General features: G+C 35.5%; 1 non-coding gene across 1 annotated transcript; it reads right to left on the bottom strand.

Moving 5' to 3' along the window:
- Window positions 1–14,783: 14,783 nt before the first annotated feature.
- Window positions 14,784–14,888, bottom strand: LOC127552584 (U6 spliceosomal RNA). Its single transcript, XR_007951453.1, has one exon. It is a non-coding gene; the product is annotated as a U6 spliceosomal RNA (small nuclear RNA).
- Window positions 14,889–15,460: the final 572 nt, after the last annotated feature.

Genomic DNA, 15,460 nt, shown 5'->3' with positions numbered 1-15,460 from the left:
ATGCATGTCATTTGGGATGGTCTAAACGTCTGCAAAATCTCATCTGAAACTCTCCAGTTTTCCTGTTCCCTTCTCTATATAATCCCTATTCTGCTGAGCTGCCACCATTAGAGCATTTACTTCTGATAAGAGGTGCCACAAAAAAGGCTTGTGGCACCTCTTACCAGAAGTAAATGCTCTAATAAATACCCATGCTTGATCTGGAGATGTTTTGAGCCTTTCAGAAACAGCCCCACAACCCCAGTACCCACACAGTAAGAGTAGCAGCCAGCAACTGGAGACATGAATAACTGGATAGGGGTGGGAACAGCCAATGTCCCCTCGATTTCCCATGCATCAAATGGTGAGCCAAACTGAATTATTTGCCCTCCTAGTGTGCTTCTATTAACATAGAAATGCCTACTCTCATTCAGGGCTCTGACTTCTTTAGCCTTGAACCATGTATATTCAAGAAACAAGATGAAATAGTGGTTAGAGCATTGGCCTTGTAGTCAGGAAGACCACCTGATCCACATCATGTTAGCCATCAAGGTAATCTCTCAGTGCCTCCTGCATGCTCTTTTAAATTATAACAGGTGTGATGCTGCATTGGTAGAGATACTTTTGTCCCTGGGAGTTGAAATAATTCAAAGTGACCAGCAAGTTGTAAGTCCCTACTATGTGTCAGGCACTGAGCTAAGCAGGATATGAAGATGGGCAAAAGGCAGGCCCTGTTTCCAAGAACCTCACAATCTAATGGGGGAGACAACACGCAAACAACTATATGCAAACAAAAATATGATTCAAAAATAATTTGTTGAATTTAGATAGCTCACATTCACAGAGCACTACTATAAATAAGGTTTGCATTGTTGAACTGAGGTTTGTTTTCACATAAATGGTTTAAGGCTGGAAGGCATCTTAGAGCTCAGGTAAGCCCATACACCTCTGTCTCTCTCATTTTAATAAGAAACTGACAAACCAAGAGTAGTACATCAAAGTCTAAAAGAAGCTAAGGCAAAATAAGAATTAATCCCAACCACTCCGGACATCAATTTGAAAGTATGTTAGAAAAGTGACTAACCTGCCTTCCCCTTTAACCCAGGGTCCAATTACTGGCCTAATATCTCTCTCTCTTTTTTTTTTTTAATTTAAATTTTATTTTATTTAATAATAACTTTGTATTGACAGAATCCATGCCAGGATAATTTTTTTACAACATTATCCCTTGCACTCTCTTATGTTTCGTTTTTTTCCCCTCCCTCCCTCCACGCCCCCCCCAAGATGGCAAGCAGTCCTATATATGTTAAATATGTTGCAGTATATCCTAGATACAATACATATTTGCAGAACCGAACAGTTCTCCCGCTGCACAGGGAGAATTGGATTCAGAAGGTAAAAATAACTCGGGAAGAAAATCAAAAATGCAAATAGTTCACATTCATTTCCCAGTGTTCCTTCTTTGGGTGTAGCTGTTTCTGTCCATCATTTATCCATTGAAACTCAGTTAAGTCTCTTTGTCATAGAAATTCACTTCCATCAGAATACATCCTCATACAATATCGTTGTCAAAGTGTATAATGATCTCCTGGTTCTACTCATCTCACTTAGCATCAGTCCATGTAGGTCTCGCCAGTCCTCTCTGTATTCATCCTGCTGGTCATTCCTTACAGAGCAATAATATTCCATAACATTCATATACCACAATTTACCCAGCCATTCTCCAATTGATGGGCATCCATTCATTTTCCAGTTTCTAGCCACTACAAACAGGGCTGCCACAAACATTTTGGCACATACAGGTCCCTTTCCCTTCTTTAGTATTTCTTTGGGATATAAGCCCAATAGAAACACTGCTGGATCAAAGGGTATGCACAGTTTGATAACTTTTTGGGCATAATTCCAGATTGCTCTCCAGAATGGCTGGATTCGTTCACAACTCCACCAACAATGCATCAGTGTCCCCGTTTTCCCGCATCCCCTCCAATATTCATCATTATTTTTTCCTGTCATCTTAGCCAATCTGACAGGTGTGTAGTGGTATCTCAGAGTTGTCTTAATTTGCATTTCTCTGATCAATAGTGATTTGGAACACTCTTTCATGTGAGTGGTAATAGTTTCAATTTCTTCATCTAAAAATTGTCTATTCATATCCTTTGACCATTTATCAATTGGAGAATGGCTTGATTTCTTATAAATTTGAGTCAGTTCTCTATATATTTTGGAAATGAGGCCTTTATCAGAACCTTTAATTGTAAAGATGTTTTCCCAGTTTGTTGCTTCCCTACTAATTTTGCTTGCATTCGTTCTGTTTGTACAAAGGCTTTTTAATTTGATATAATCAAAATTTTCTATTTTGTGATCGGTAATGGTCTCTAGTTCATCTTTGGTCACAAATTTCTTTCTCCTCCACAAGTCTGAGAGATAAACTATCCTATGTTCCTCTAATTTATTTATAATCTCGTTCTTTATGCCTAGGTCATGGACCCATTTTGATCTTATCTTGGTATGTGGTGTTAAGTGTGGGTCCTTGACTAGCCTAATATCTCAAAGAAGTCGGTGTATGTGAAATTATTCATAGTACCACCCTTCATTCTAACAAAGAACAGAAAAAAAAGTGAGTACCTGTCATAACTGAATATTACATACTAAGAAATGAATATGAGAAACTCAGAGAAAAATCAGAAAATGTCTAGAAACTGGTACAAAGCTAAATAAGCAAAACCAAAATGATAATATAAATGAAAAGACCAGTAAAAGTAAAGGCACAAACTGAGTAATCATAATAGCTAGCATTTAGATAGCACTTTAAGGTTTGCAGAGAGATTTACAAATATTTTATTTTATATTCACAATAATCCTAGGAGACAGGTGCTATTATTATCCTCATCTGAGGGAATTATAAGAATTGAGAGAACCTCAATGATTCTACCTTGTGACTTGATTCTGGATCTAGATCAACCTCCTTTCTATTCAGTTATGGATCTAGTCCAACTTCTATCTTGTGAGAAAACTTGATTCAATTATGAGAATTATTGTATATTCATATAATAATATGATATAATAATACCAAGAATTATTATATAATCACCCCAAAAAACTTTATTATATTCTTCGAACCTTTAGCTCTGCATAGCTGGGAACTTCTATCTGTTGCTTTGAGACTCAACTACAAACCTAGGTTGTACTGACCAGAAACCCAATTAGATCCTAAGATTGATACAAGTTTTCTCACAATTATACATCTCAAGCAACCCATGTGTTTTATCTGAAAAACTGGCCCCATACTGGTCCATCACTATTTCCTTCTTCCTTTGACCTGAAGAGAAATGTGACACCTATTTTTCTGATTTCAAGGAATTATAACTGCTCACTCTTCTCCCTCCTAAAACTCAAAAAACTCCTAATTTGTCCTCCAATTAGAAATCAGATTATCTAATCCTATATTCTGGTGTATATCCTATTGACTGTTTTAATACATAAAAATCTGTTTCTTCCTATATTTGGGGTCTAGTGCCAAGCTGAGGAGATCTGATCCCTATCTATTATGCATTTGGCATACATTGTTTAATCAACTGATATGCTCAGAAGCTTGAGATTTCACCCATCATAATCTGAAAGATGGAGAAATTGAGGCAGATTTAAGTGACTTGCCCAGAGTCACACAATTCGTATTGGAAGAAAGAATTGAAATCAGGCTTTTCTGACTCCAGCCACTAATTATCTCTCTTGAAAAACCATCCTTGATCCTAAAGAATAGAGAATAAAACTTATCTTCCTCCCACAGGTATGCTAAAGTCAACTAGATATAGCAAGCAGATTGTGAAATTTCTAGTATAAGAATATACACCTTGGAAATCAGAAAGCTTACAAACCAGGACTTGATTTATTGTTTTGCTGATGTTTTAGATTTACTAAAGTGATGGAGACAATGTTAATGAAGTAGGTTAAACTTAGTGTCCAGAGTTCATTCCCCCTCCCCCCCTCCAGAGAGCCAGTTGTTAGACATTTGCTAGTATATCCCTGCTTCCTCTTCACAAGATGCAGGAGACTACTAGGGAATGTTGGGTATATTGTCAGCTGAATCAGATATTTTACTTATTTTTTTATTAAAAGGCATGGTTCAGTCTTGAAGAAGAGGAATGGTCCCACCCCAAAAAATAACATTAATAAAAATCTTTTAAGAATTGAAATTGAGGGTAAAAATGAATTATGCTTGTTCAAGGCAAATAGATTGTCAGAGACTATATTAGAACCCAGATTCCTGACTTTTAGTCCAGTATTGTCTCCCTTACACAATAGTCCATGATAGCACAGGATTCCTTAGTAAATGTAATAAGGCACCCTATTGGCTAGGCTATTTCTCACTAGGACAGGGGTTCAGATAACATGTTTTTTTCAAAAATAAGACAGATAAAAGATAGGGGGATTTCTAAGGTCTCTTCCTCCTTCACATGATCCTAAAACCTTAGGAGAGATGAGGTCCCTTTCTCTTAAAGCACTTAACAGATTAACCATGTCAAATATATATTAGTAAGTCTGCATATAGCATAGCTCCAGAAGTTTCACATCTCATGACTGTCAGTTACCTCATAGGAGAGAACATAAATGTCATGTCCTGGTTTTACTTTTGTAGAGACAAAGAGAGAGAGAGAGAGAGAGAGAGAGAGAGAGAGAGAGAGAGAGAGAGAGAGAGAGAGAGAGAGAGAGAGAGAGAGAGAGAGAGAGAGAGAGAGAGAGAGAGAGAGAGAGAGAGAGAGAGAGAGAGAGACAAAGAGTGTGTGATTCTGGCACCAGACTATGTGAACATGTATAGACAAGTTATTTAATATCTCTGAACCTCACTTTTCCACATGTATAAATGCAGACACTAACACTAGAACTACCTACTGATAGAACTGTGGACAAAATGTTTTGCAAATGTAAAGCCTAGAGAAGTTTAAATATTATCCTTTTACTAAAACTCTACTTTGAAGCCTCATAATGACTTGGTAGTGAGATCCTGGGATTCCTTAAGGAATATATGCCAGGACAGCAGAAACCCTGGCAGATCCTATGAAACTGAGGTTTTAAGTGGACTGTGACCCTAGTTCCAGGTAGCCACCCAAGTTCAAAAAGATTATCATCACAAGTAGAAAATATCACAGAAACTACCAATTAAGGTCGGAAAGGGCATATGTAACTACCAAAATCACAAATTCTTGAAGGATTGTTAGACTCTCAACTAGCAATTTGAGGCAAAAAAAAATGTGGAGTGGGGGGCACTTTGGAAGGACAGGATATTTATGAGGAATAGCAGTTTGTGAGCAGATGCATGGATTAGGAAGACCAAAGGATGGAGCAGAAAAGCTAAGTTGTGGGTTCAAGAAAATACCACAAGAGCTTCTAAAGTCTCTTAAAGAACGGCTAGCCAAGCTATAATGATCCCAGGGCTATGGTGAGAAGCTTTAGCAATCCTGCAATCTAATCTCCTCAGTCTATTGAGGTTATGGAGAAAGAGACAGGAGGCAGACAAATCAGCTCTGGACTCTAAGCTTTCCCACCTAATGCTATGAATCTCTGTTCTTTAAAGAAAGGAGGTGAGGCAGTGATTAGATGAAAATTTGAGTGTTATTTCCCAATAGATATGAGAGAGATTTGGCAAGAATATACATTACCTGACTCATTTCTCTATTACTTTCTTATTCCGCCACAAACTAAATGAATTTTTAAATTAGAGTTTGTAGCTCTTGTACTGTCAGTAGTATTGGTGGGAAAGTGATCAGGATATAATAGATATAAATCCAAAATAGCAAGAGATCCCAAAGTAATACTGAAAGCTATAAGACCAGTAGTACCTATTTCATAAGATTTTTGTGACTTACAGAATACAAAAACTGAAACCTTTCCACTAGAATATAAACTTCCTGAAATTAGGGACTCATTTTCCTTATTGTCTTTATAGCTCTTATACATAATAAGTGCTTAATGTTTTTGGCGTCTAATAGAACAAATATTATTCCTGACGGTTCTTAAGTTTTAAGGTTAAGCAGCTCACCTTTCCTTCAATTATCTCTTCCTTTTAGATTCTTCAAGACTAAGAATTTTGGCAATTATATATGCTCCTTCCATCCTTAATCAATAGTATTTGTGAGATTTTCTACTGAGATAATGATCTTTTTGAACTTGGGTGGCTACCTGGACCCAGGTTCACAGTCCATTCCTTACATTCATCTTGAACCTCAGGTTTGGTAGGATCTGCCAGAGTTTCTGTTTTCCTGGCACACACACACACACATACACACACACACACACACACACATAAGCTTTTTATTTTCAAAACATATGCATAAATAATTTTTAACATTCACCTTTGCAATACCTTATGTTTCAAATTTTTTCTCCTTCCCTTTCCTTTACTCCCTCTTCTAGACAACAAGTAATCCAATATATGTTAAACATGCAATTCTCATATTTCCACAATTATCATATATTCCTTAAGGAATCCCAGTATCCCACTATCAAGTCATTATGAGGCTTCAAAATAGAGTTTTAATCGAAGGATATTTAAATTTCTCTAGGCTTTAAATTTGCAAACTGTTTTGCCTACAGCTTTGTCAAGTATGTAGTTCTAGTGTTGGTATCTGCATTTATACACATGGAAAAGCGAGGTTCAGTTATATTAAATAACTCAGGTTATAGTCTGAGATCATGCTCAGTAGAAAAGTTTTTAAGAACCAAGAGAAAATGTTTGCCTATCCAACTTGGATAACTATTAAAAAAAAATGTGCCCTGATTTGAGGAATCATCCATCAAGAAAAGCTAGTAGGAGGTGTCATTTATTTTCAACTTCTATTTCCTAATAGCCTCTAATTGACAGTGTGTCCCTTAATTAAGAGGCTGGAGTGTAGAGATAAAATAATGGAGATGCATTCTGCAGTAGAAAATTTAGGGATCTAGAATGTAAAAACAAACCTTGGGCAGCAACACTCAACACATTTTAAGTAAAAAGTGATGATGATTTTAGATAACAAATTCCTGAGGTCAAGAATTATGTTGTATTCATATTTCTGTTTATAAATCATGGGTGCCTAATGTTAACTGGATGTTGGGTAATCAAAATAATAGTCATGTTCTGCTATATTCAAATATGCCAAATAAAAATATTGAAAGTAGAAATATAGGGTGGTTTATTATGTTTGCTACACAAGAAAGTATAATACACAAATGGAAATCATGATCATCTTTCCTACCTGCCCAATATCATTTCCACTTTAGGGATATAGTAGGCACATAAACTTAAGCATTTAGTTGTTTTCCCGTCCAGTTTAAAACTTTAACTTTTAAAACTACTAAACTATTAAAGTTTTAAAACTATTAAACACTTTTAACTTTATCAAGAGAACTGTTTATTTTTGTTTAAATTACAAAGGCCTTTAATGTCTCACATAGAATAGAATGGAAATGACCCTGGGTTGTTTTGGTGGAGATAATACTTCCATCAATGAAATTGTAGTTTCTTTAAGTCTTTATTAAGGCAGCTATATGATGCAGGGTATAAAGTGTTAAGCCTGAAGTCAGGAAAATTCATTTTCCTGAGTTCAAATCTGGCTTTAGACACTTACTAGCTGTGTGATCCTGAGCAAATCATTTAATTCTGTTTGCCTCAGTTTTCTCATGAATCAAATGGGACTCATTTACTTTAGAGAAGGAAATGGCAAACCACCCCAGTGGTTTGCATCTGCTAAGAACACCCCAAATGGGAAGACAAAGAGTCAGACACTATTGAAATGACTGAATAACTGTCTTTATTAGCATAGGATTCAAAAATTTCTAGGCTCAGTTCTGGGAGAGAATTTATGCACTACTATGAATTGCTTGAATTTGGAATTCTAAATACATTTCTGTTTATCCTGGCATATTTTTATTATTCATAAGAGCTCCATCTATTGAGACTTAATTATATATACAATCACAGAATTTTAAAGCTAAAAGGAAAGAGGAACTAAGGTCTAGATAGAGAAAATGATTTACATAAAATCACTTAATCAAAGTTAGTGACAAAATCCATACTAGAATCAAATCTCTAATTTTTTTTTCAGTCTTTTTTGCACCAAGTCATAACTTGGTAATATTATTATCTATAACATATAACAGGCTATAAACAGGGCTTGAGGGGAGGCATGCAGAGGGCTACATGTCCCTATTTTGCCCAGTCTGGAAGGGCAGTGGTCACTTACTGGCTGGAGGTCACCACTGTAGAGCATTGAAGCTTTGACCTAGTTTCTGAGCAAAGTCAGTTCATCTCTCCTTAAGCATCCTTGTGGCACCCCCACCCTCCCTCGAGGAGCTTCCTATGTTCCTTAGTTGTAGACATGTGAGGTATTAAATAATTATCATCAGTCTGGATAGTACTCTTCACAAAGGTAGTACCTTTCACTGAAAATGAAAAACCCATTTATATAATGTGTAATGATTCATAATGACCTTTCCTCACTTAAAGTAGATAATACCAAGATCATCTAGCCTAGGAGTTCTTAACTCAGGGTCCATGAACTTTCAAAGATATTTCAATGACTGAATTTCAATATAACTGGTTTCCTTTATCATCTTATATATTTTATGCTTTTAAATAGTTTTACCCATTCTCCAAAGGGTTCCAAAACCCCAGAATTCCCTAGTCTAGAATTTTACTAGTGTGTAACTCAAAAGCTAAATAGCTCAAAGCTTCTTCAGAACAGGCTTTCATTTTTGTCTTTGTTTGCCAAGCACTATACCTGGTATTTGTTTTTTTAAATTAAGGGGAGGGATTTGTGTGGAACTTAGATTTCACTTTTGTTGGGAATTTCCAGTCCTGAAACTCTTAGTTGCTTTATATCAACACTTCATCTGTAAGATATGGCCTGAGGGTTGCTTGAGTATTTTAAATAATTTGCCCATAGTCTTAACAATATTATGTCAGAGGCAATAATGCCAGTAATGGCATTTCTAACTCTAAAGCCTTTTATCCACCACTCCACACTTCCTCTCTTGCCTAACTCTTAGTAAGCACTTATAAATGCTTGTCAAATTGAAATTAGCACTCAGTCTGCTAAATGATATTGGCCCCTCTAAATCAAGGTGACCTTTTAATTCCTTTCAGCAATATGATTTCAAAATTATCTGTTACAGATTTCCATGTTTGAAAAGGTGGGTTACAGGTCATAGAAACGATTCTTCTTAACTGGAACACTAATACATTATTGGTGGAGTTATGAAATGATCCAACCATTCTGGAAAGCAATTTGAACTATGCCCCAAGGGCTGTAAAACTGTGCATACCCTTTGATAAAGCATGCCATTACTGGGTTTGTATCATAAAGAGATAATAAAAAAGGGGAAAGGACCCAAATGTGCAAAATGTTTGTAGCAGTCCTTTTTATAATGGTAAGGATCTGGAAACTGAGTGGAGGCCCATCAGTTGTAGAATAGCTAAATAAGTTATAGTATATAAAGGTAATGGAATATTATTATTTTATTAAAAATGATGAACAGACTGGAAATACCTATATGAACTATGCTGAGTGAAGTGAGCAGAACCAAGAGACACACTGTACACAGTACAAGAACTATGGAGACTGAATAAGGATTGGAACATAGTATTTTGTTCTGTTTTTTCTTGCCCAACATGACAAATATGGAAATGTTTAAATTTAAAAATATTTAAATATGTAGTTTTGGCACCTATTTAATCTATATCTAATTTCTTGCTGTCTTGGGGAGATAAGGGACAGAGAAAAAAAATTTTAAACCCAAAGTTTTAAAAATAAAATTAAACAACATTTTTAAAAATGATCCTTCTATATGTTCAAATTATTTAAACTGGATACCATCTATTGAGCAAAAAAGGCAAGGATTAAGAAGGGTGAATAGTCAATGCTGGAAAGGCTGTGGGATGATAGGGATCTGAATATTATTGGTGGAGTTGTGAAATGGTACAGTCATTTTGGAAAGCAATTAGGAATTATGCAAATAAGGTGACTAAATTAGTCCAAGCCTTTTGGCCCTGACATCCCATTACTATTGTTGTCATATCCAACTTTTCATGACCAAATTTGGAGTTTTCTTGACAAAGATACTGGAATGGTTTTCCATTTCCTTCTCCAGCTTATTTGACAGATGAGAAAACTGAGGCAAATAGGGTTAAATGACTTGCCCAGGATCACACAGCTAGTGTCTGACGTGGGATTTGAACTCATGAACATGAATCTTCCTGATTCCAAGTCCAATGCTATATCCACTGTACCACTTACCTGCCCCTGTATAGTTAAAGAAGCCATTAATTAGAAAAAAAAAAAGTCCCCAAATACACCAAAATATTTATAGTAGCTCTTGGTGAAAGCAAAGAATTAGGAACAGTATAGATACCTCATTGGGGAATGGATAAACAAATTATGATACATTAATATGATTGACTAATATTGTGACGTAAAAATTTGAGCTAAATGAACTGATACAATTATTTCTTTAGTAATTGTATTTATTTACTTTCCTGATGTTTCTATTTGTTTGGGATGTTTTCAAGTGAAATGATATCTTCTAACTGTATAAATATTTATATATATATATTGCATTTAGCATATACTTTAACATATTTAACCTGTATTGGTCTACCTGCCATCTAGGAGAGGGGTGTGGGGGAAAGGAGGGGAAAAGTTGGAACAGAAGGTTTTGCAAGGATCAATGTTGGAAAAATTATCCATGCATATGCTTTGTAAATAAAAAGCTATAATAAAAAAATGGTATCTTCATATCTCCTCTACCCCAGGAATATTTTATATGTTTCTTTATCATTGCTAAATTAGACTACCTTTACTATGTCTTTTCAAGATCTTTATATGTGTATATATTTTCCTCATTCTCTTCCAACATTTCTAATAGGGAAGATAGTTTTGTGCTATTTGGTTGTTCTTAATATTTTAAGATCGTTTTCTCCCTGGTTGCTTGCAGAATTTGTTGTTATTGAAATCATTAAACTTAACTATTATGTGTCTTGGAGCTTGAGATACAGCTTTGTGGTTTATTTATCTTGTTTTCTTTTTATTAGGCAAAGATCAATAGGTTCTTCAATTCAGGTTTTGTTTTTTTTAATTCAGAAATTCTTAAGTTTTCTTGTATTATTTTCTGCATTATAGTTTTCAAGGTTTTTTATTTCTTATATTCTTCAGGAGGCTTATGATCCCTAAGTTGTCTCTCTGAGTTCTGTCTCCAGATCCTGGCTTTTGCCTGTATAAAAATCAAGTGTTCTTTCAATATTATTCCTTTAACTTTCATTTTTCAAAGTTTTGGCATTAGAATTTTCTAATTTGTTCATGTTTTTTAAAAATCTCTTTTGAACAAATCTAGAATACCTTGAGGTCCTAGGCTTTCATAGAATTTCATAGGCTTCTGATCCATCAGGCATCAATTTAATTTTGTTTTGTAATATTTAGAAAAATTTGTAATCTTTTTAATATTTAAATGTAGAGGGTTGAAACTATTGGGTAGATGCACCGAGGTCAGGACTGCAGAGCACTTAAGGCTAACTCCTGATTGGACAATACTTTTATGGGCATATGCTTGGAAAATGGTCCTTCCCAATATCCTGTGCTGGCTCAATTTTTATGTATACAGAGGATTATAGGAGGGACTAGGGGGTAGAGTAATGTAATGACCGCGTATTTAAAATCAGCCGGAGTCAGGAATTCACGTTAAGGGAAAAATCTTCAATCTTTATTGAAGTGAAGAGGTGAATAAGGATTGCGATAGCAATATGGGCAAGAAAGATTGCGATAGCAATATGGACAGCTGTGACAGGAAGCCAGCTAACAGAGGGGGATCTGAGCTGAAAGGGCCGTCGCAATGGCAAATGCAAGCAGTCTCTCCTTCCCCTTCCTTTTCCACTCCCCTGCCTCCACCTACCAAAATCGTCATTTTCTATACAACACATCAGGACTTGCACAAAGAGTGGGCGGGGGCCATTCTTTCTCCAAGCTTATATATTAATAGAGTATGGTCCAATTACTATTTAGCCTCATATGCTTGGGACCTCAGTGCATCAACTCAAGCCTCAGCCCATTACAGAGTAAAACTAGCCAGAGTCACTCTTTGGCGGTAGACAAGGGAGAAGGCAGTCGCGGAGATTCTGCTTCCATCCTGTTCTATCCTGTGTCTAAAGACCAAGAATAACAACTAAGGCCTTTTGCTTATCCTGACTCCGGCTGATTCTGGGGTGTCTGGGGTGCTAGCACAGTTGTCACATTTAAAGTTAATCAAAGAATGTTTGGGTATTTTAATTTAAATATAAATTTACTACTTCCTTTTTATTTTATTTTCCTTCAGATCCTATTGATTTTTTTCTTTTTTGCTCAGGGCCTTTATTTTTCATTCTGTTTTCCCTTCTTGAAATCTTTTAAGGTTTTATTTAGCATTAAAAAAAAAAAAAAAAACTATTCTCCTTTCCCTTCATGTGAAGGGAAACACACTTCATGGTGTATTTATTCCAACAATAGTTCTACAAAGCTGCTTTAGTCTCACTTCTTCAGTGAGAAATTTACTTTTTAAATTCCCTAATGTGATTTGGTTTGGTGTTCTGTGTAAATTCTTTACATTGAGTATGTTAAGGATGAGTGTTCTTTAGATTTGATTCATAAGGCCTGTGCTTCTGGCTTACATAAGTGCATGATTGCTCTCTTTTGTTAATGGGGATTAATGAAAATGGTCTAGTTCTCTTTGTTCATAAAATCTTGAATTTTCAGATTAAAAAAAAATCACAAAAAAAATGACCAGATGCAAAATGAAATATGAAGAACCAAGGTAACAATATACATGTCTTCCAATAATATCTGCAAGAACTATTCACCAAAAAAGTGAATGTAGCAAAATTACAAATGTATTAAATAGTTGTGCTGATTCTCCTTCCTCCTCTTTTTTTTCCCCATCTTTAAAAGATGCTATTTGTTATATGGGGTGACTGACTGAGAGGGGAAGGGGGTAGAAAACTGGGCATAGAAAACTGGGGGAAATTGATGTAAGAAACAAAAACCATCAAGAAAAACTTTTTTTTAAAAAAGGAGTGGACAAAAAATTCTTAAGACTGTTTTTACCAATCTTAGAGTCTAACTATTAGTATATTATTCCTGGTCAAGCTTACCTGTTAGTAATTCAGTGTTACAAAACCAATCATATGTATTCTGATGGAAATGGATCTCTTCGATAAAGAGAGCTTTAATTGATCAAAGATGGACAGAAGCAGCTACATCCAAAGAAAGAACACTGGGAGATGAATATAAACTGCTTGCATTTTTGTTTTTCTTCCCGGATTATTTATACCTTCTGAATTCAATTCTCCCTGTGCAACAAGAAAACTGTTCGGTTCTGCACACATATATTGTATCTAGGATATACTGTAACCTATTCAACATGTAAAGGACTGCTTGCCATCTGGGGGAGGGGGCGGAGGGAAGGGAAAAATCGGAACAGAAGTGAATGCAAGGGATAATGTTGTAAAAAATTACCCTGGCATGGGTTCTATCAATTAAAAATAAATAAATAAATAAATACAAAACCAATCATAGACATCTCAGAAGAAATGACGATGTAGTGGTTTTGCTTATTATTAGTCTTGTCATTATTGATTTCATGAACTATGACAGTTACAAGTCAATATGACCTAAATATTGTTACTAATGTTTAATAATTTTCAGATTCTATATTCAACTGATAACTATTTACAGATTATTTTCAACCTATTTTAAAAACAAAGTCACTTAGTTCCCATTACTTCGGAAGATGTTTGAGTTGCAGCTAAAAGATCCACCTCACCTTTGCTATCTTCTTACTCTGGACGATCCCAATGCTCTTGCAACCTCTTCCTCTGATTGGTCACCTCCTCCTGGATTTTAAGGAAGCAACCAGGCTAGTCAAGTTCACTCCTTCATTTAACTCACAGCTCCACTTTTCACTCAGAAATTCTTTCTCCATCACCTCTTCCCCCAACACACATAAAAGTACCTTCACCTCCACCACCTCCATTTTTAGTTTCCTTTTTATGTTTTGTCTTTCTCCACTAGAGTATATGTTCCTTGAGGGTAGAACAATCTTTCTTTTTGCTTCTACTTTGCTTAGCACTATGCCTGGCACATAAAAGCTAATAAATACTTGTTGACTGACCTGTGCAATACTTGGTATAGGGCTCCAAACCAACTAAATCAAAATTCAAGTCAACTTATATTTCTCTATTAATTGAAGATAAATTACATTGGGCTTAAGATAAGGACAGTTGTGATCAAATCAACACATAATCAGTAAATGCAAGGGCAGTGCATGATGGGAAGTCAACTGGTTAAATCATTGTGTTTCAAGAATTTGCATGTCAGGAGAAGCTGGTTAGTGCAGGGGCAGCTAGTTAGTTCAGAGCACCACTCCTGAAGTCAGGAGGACCCGAGTTCAAATCTGACCTTAGACACTTAACACTTCCTGACTGTGTAACTGTGGGCAAGTCACTTAACCTCAATTGCCTCAGCAAAAAATAAAAATAAAGAAAAAATTGCATGTTGGACCACAGCATAGCATTTCATCTTTTTTGTTTACTTGCTTTTTCTTTCTCGTTTTTTTTTTTCCTTTTTCTGATCCTTATCTGATTTTTCTTGTGCAGCATAATTGCACATGTTAAACATATACTGGATTACTTGCTATCTAGGAGAGGCGATGGAGAGAGGGGAAAAAAATTTGGAACACAAGGTTCTGCAAGGGTGAATGTTGAAAATTATCTATGCATGTTTTGAAAATAAAAAGCTTTAATTTAAAAAAACCACTAAAAAGAAAAAAATCTGCATGTCATCCTTGTGCAAGGGCTGTGCTAATTTCTGTATTATTCCAATTTTAGTGTATGTGTTGCTGAAGCAAAACACGGTTAAATCAGTATGAAAAAGAGCTAGATACTTTGTAGTGGCTAGATTGATGGATGTAGAGTCAGGACAACCTGAATTCAAATCTCCCTTATAATTGATTAGCTGTTTAACCCTGGGCTAGTCACAATTTGAGCCTCACTATGTATATAAAAGGTATGGACCTGCCTTAGTTGTTGAAAGAATCAAATGAGATGACATGTATAGAGTGTTTTGCAAATTTTAAAATTCCTATTTATCCAGTTTTCCCCCCAATTTACTAATCTGGTTCATTTTCCCCCTATTACCTGCTTCCATTGTGGAGATTTACCTGAGGATCATAAAAATCACTGTACTAGAGTAAATGATACTTTCTCTTTATATTTGCTTTTCACATCTCTTCTAGATTAAAAGGATAAATATATGTATGAATTGTTACAGATCATACCTATAATCTTGTTCAACCTAGTATTTCTCTAAAAAAGACACCAAAGTACATCTGCAGAATGCAAGGCCTTCCTTGGCATTGAAAAGATAAAAATTAATCTTACCTCTGATTTTTACTATATTGATTCTACAATGTAATTGATTTTATA

This window comes from Antechinus flavipes, chromosome 2 (assembly GCF_016432865.1).
Source record: "Antechinus flavipes isolate AdamAnt ecotype Samford, QLD, Australia chromosome 2, AdamAnt_v2, whole genome shotgun sequence".
In the NCBI taxonomy this organism is placed as follows: Eukaryota; Metazoa; Chordata; class Mammalia; order Dasyuromorphia; family Dasyuridae; genus Antechinus; species Antechinus flavipes.
Note: the sequence above shows the minus strand (reverse complement) of the source record. Positions and strands in the feature narration are given on the sequence as shown.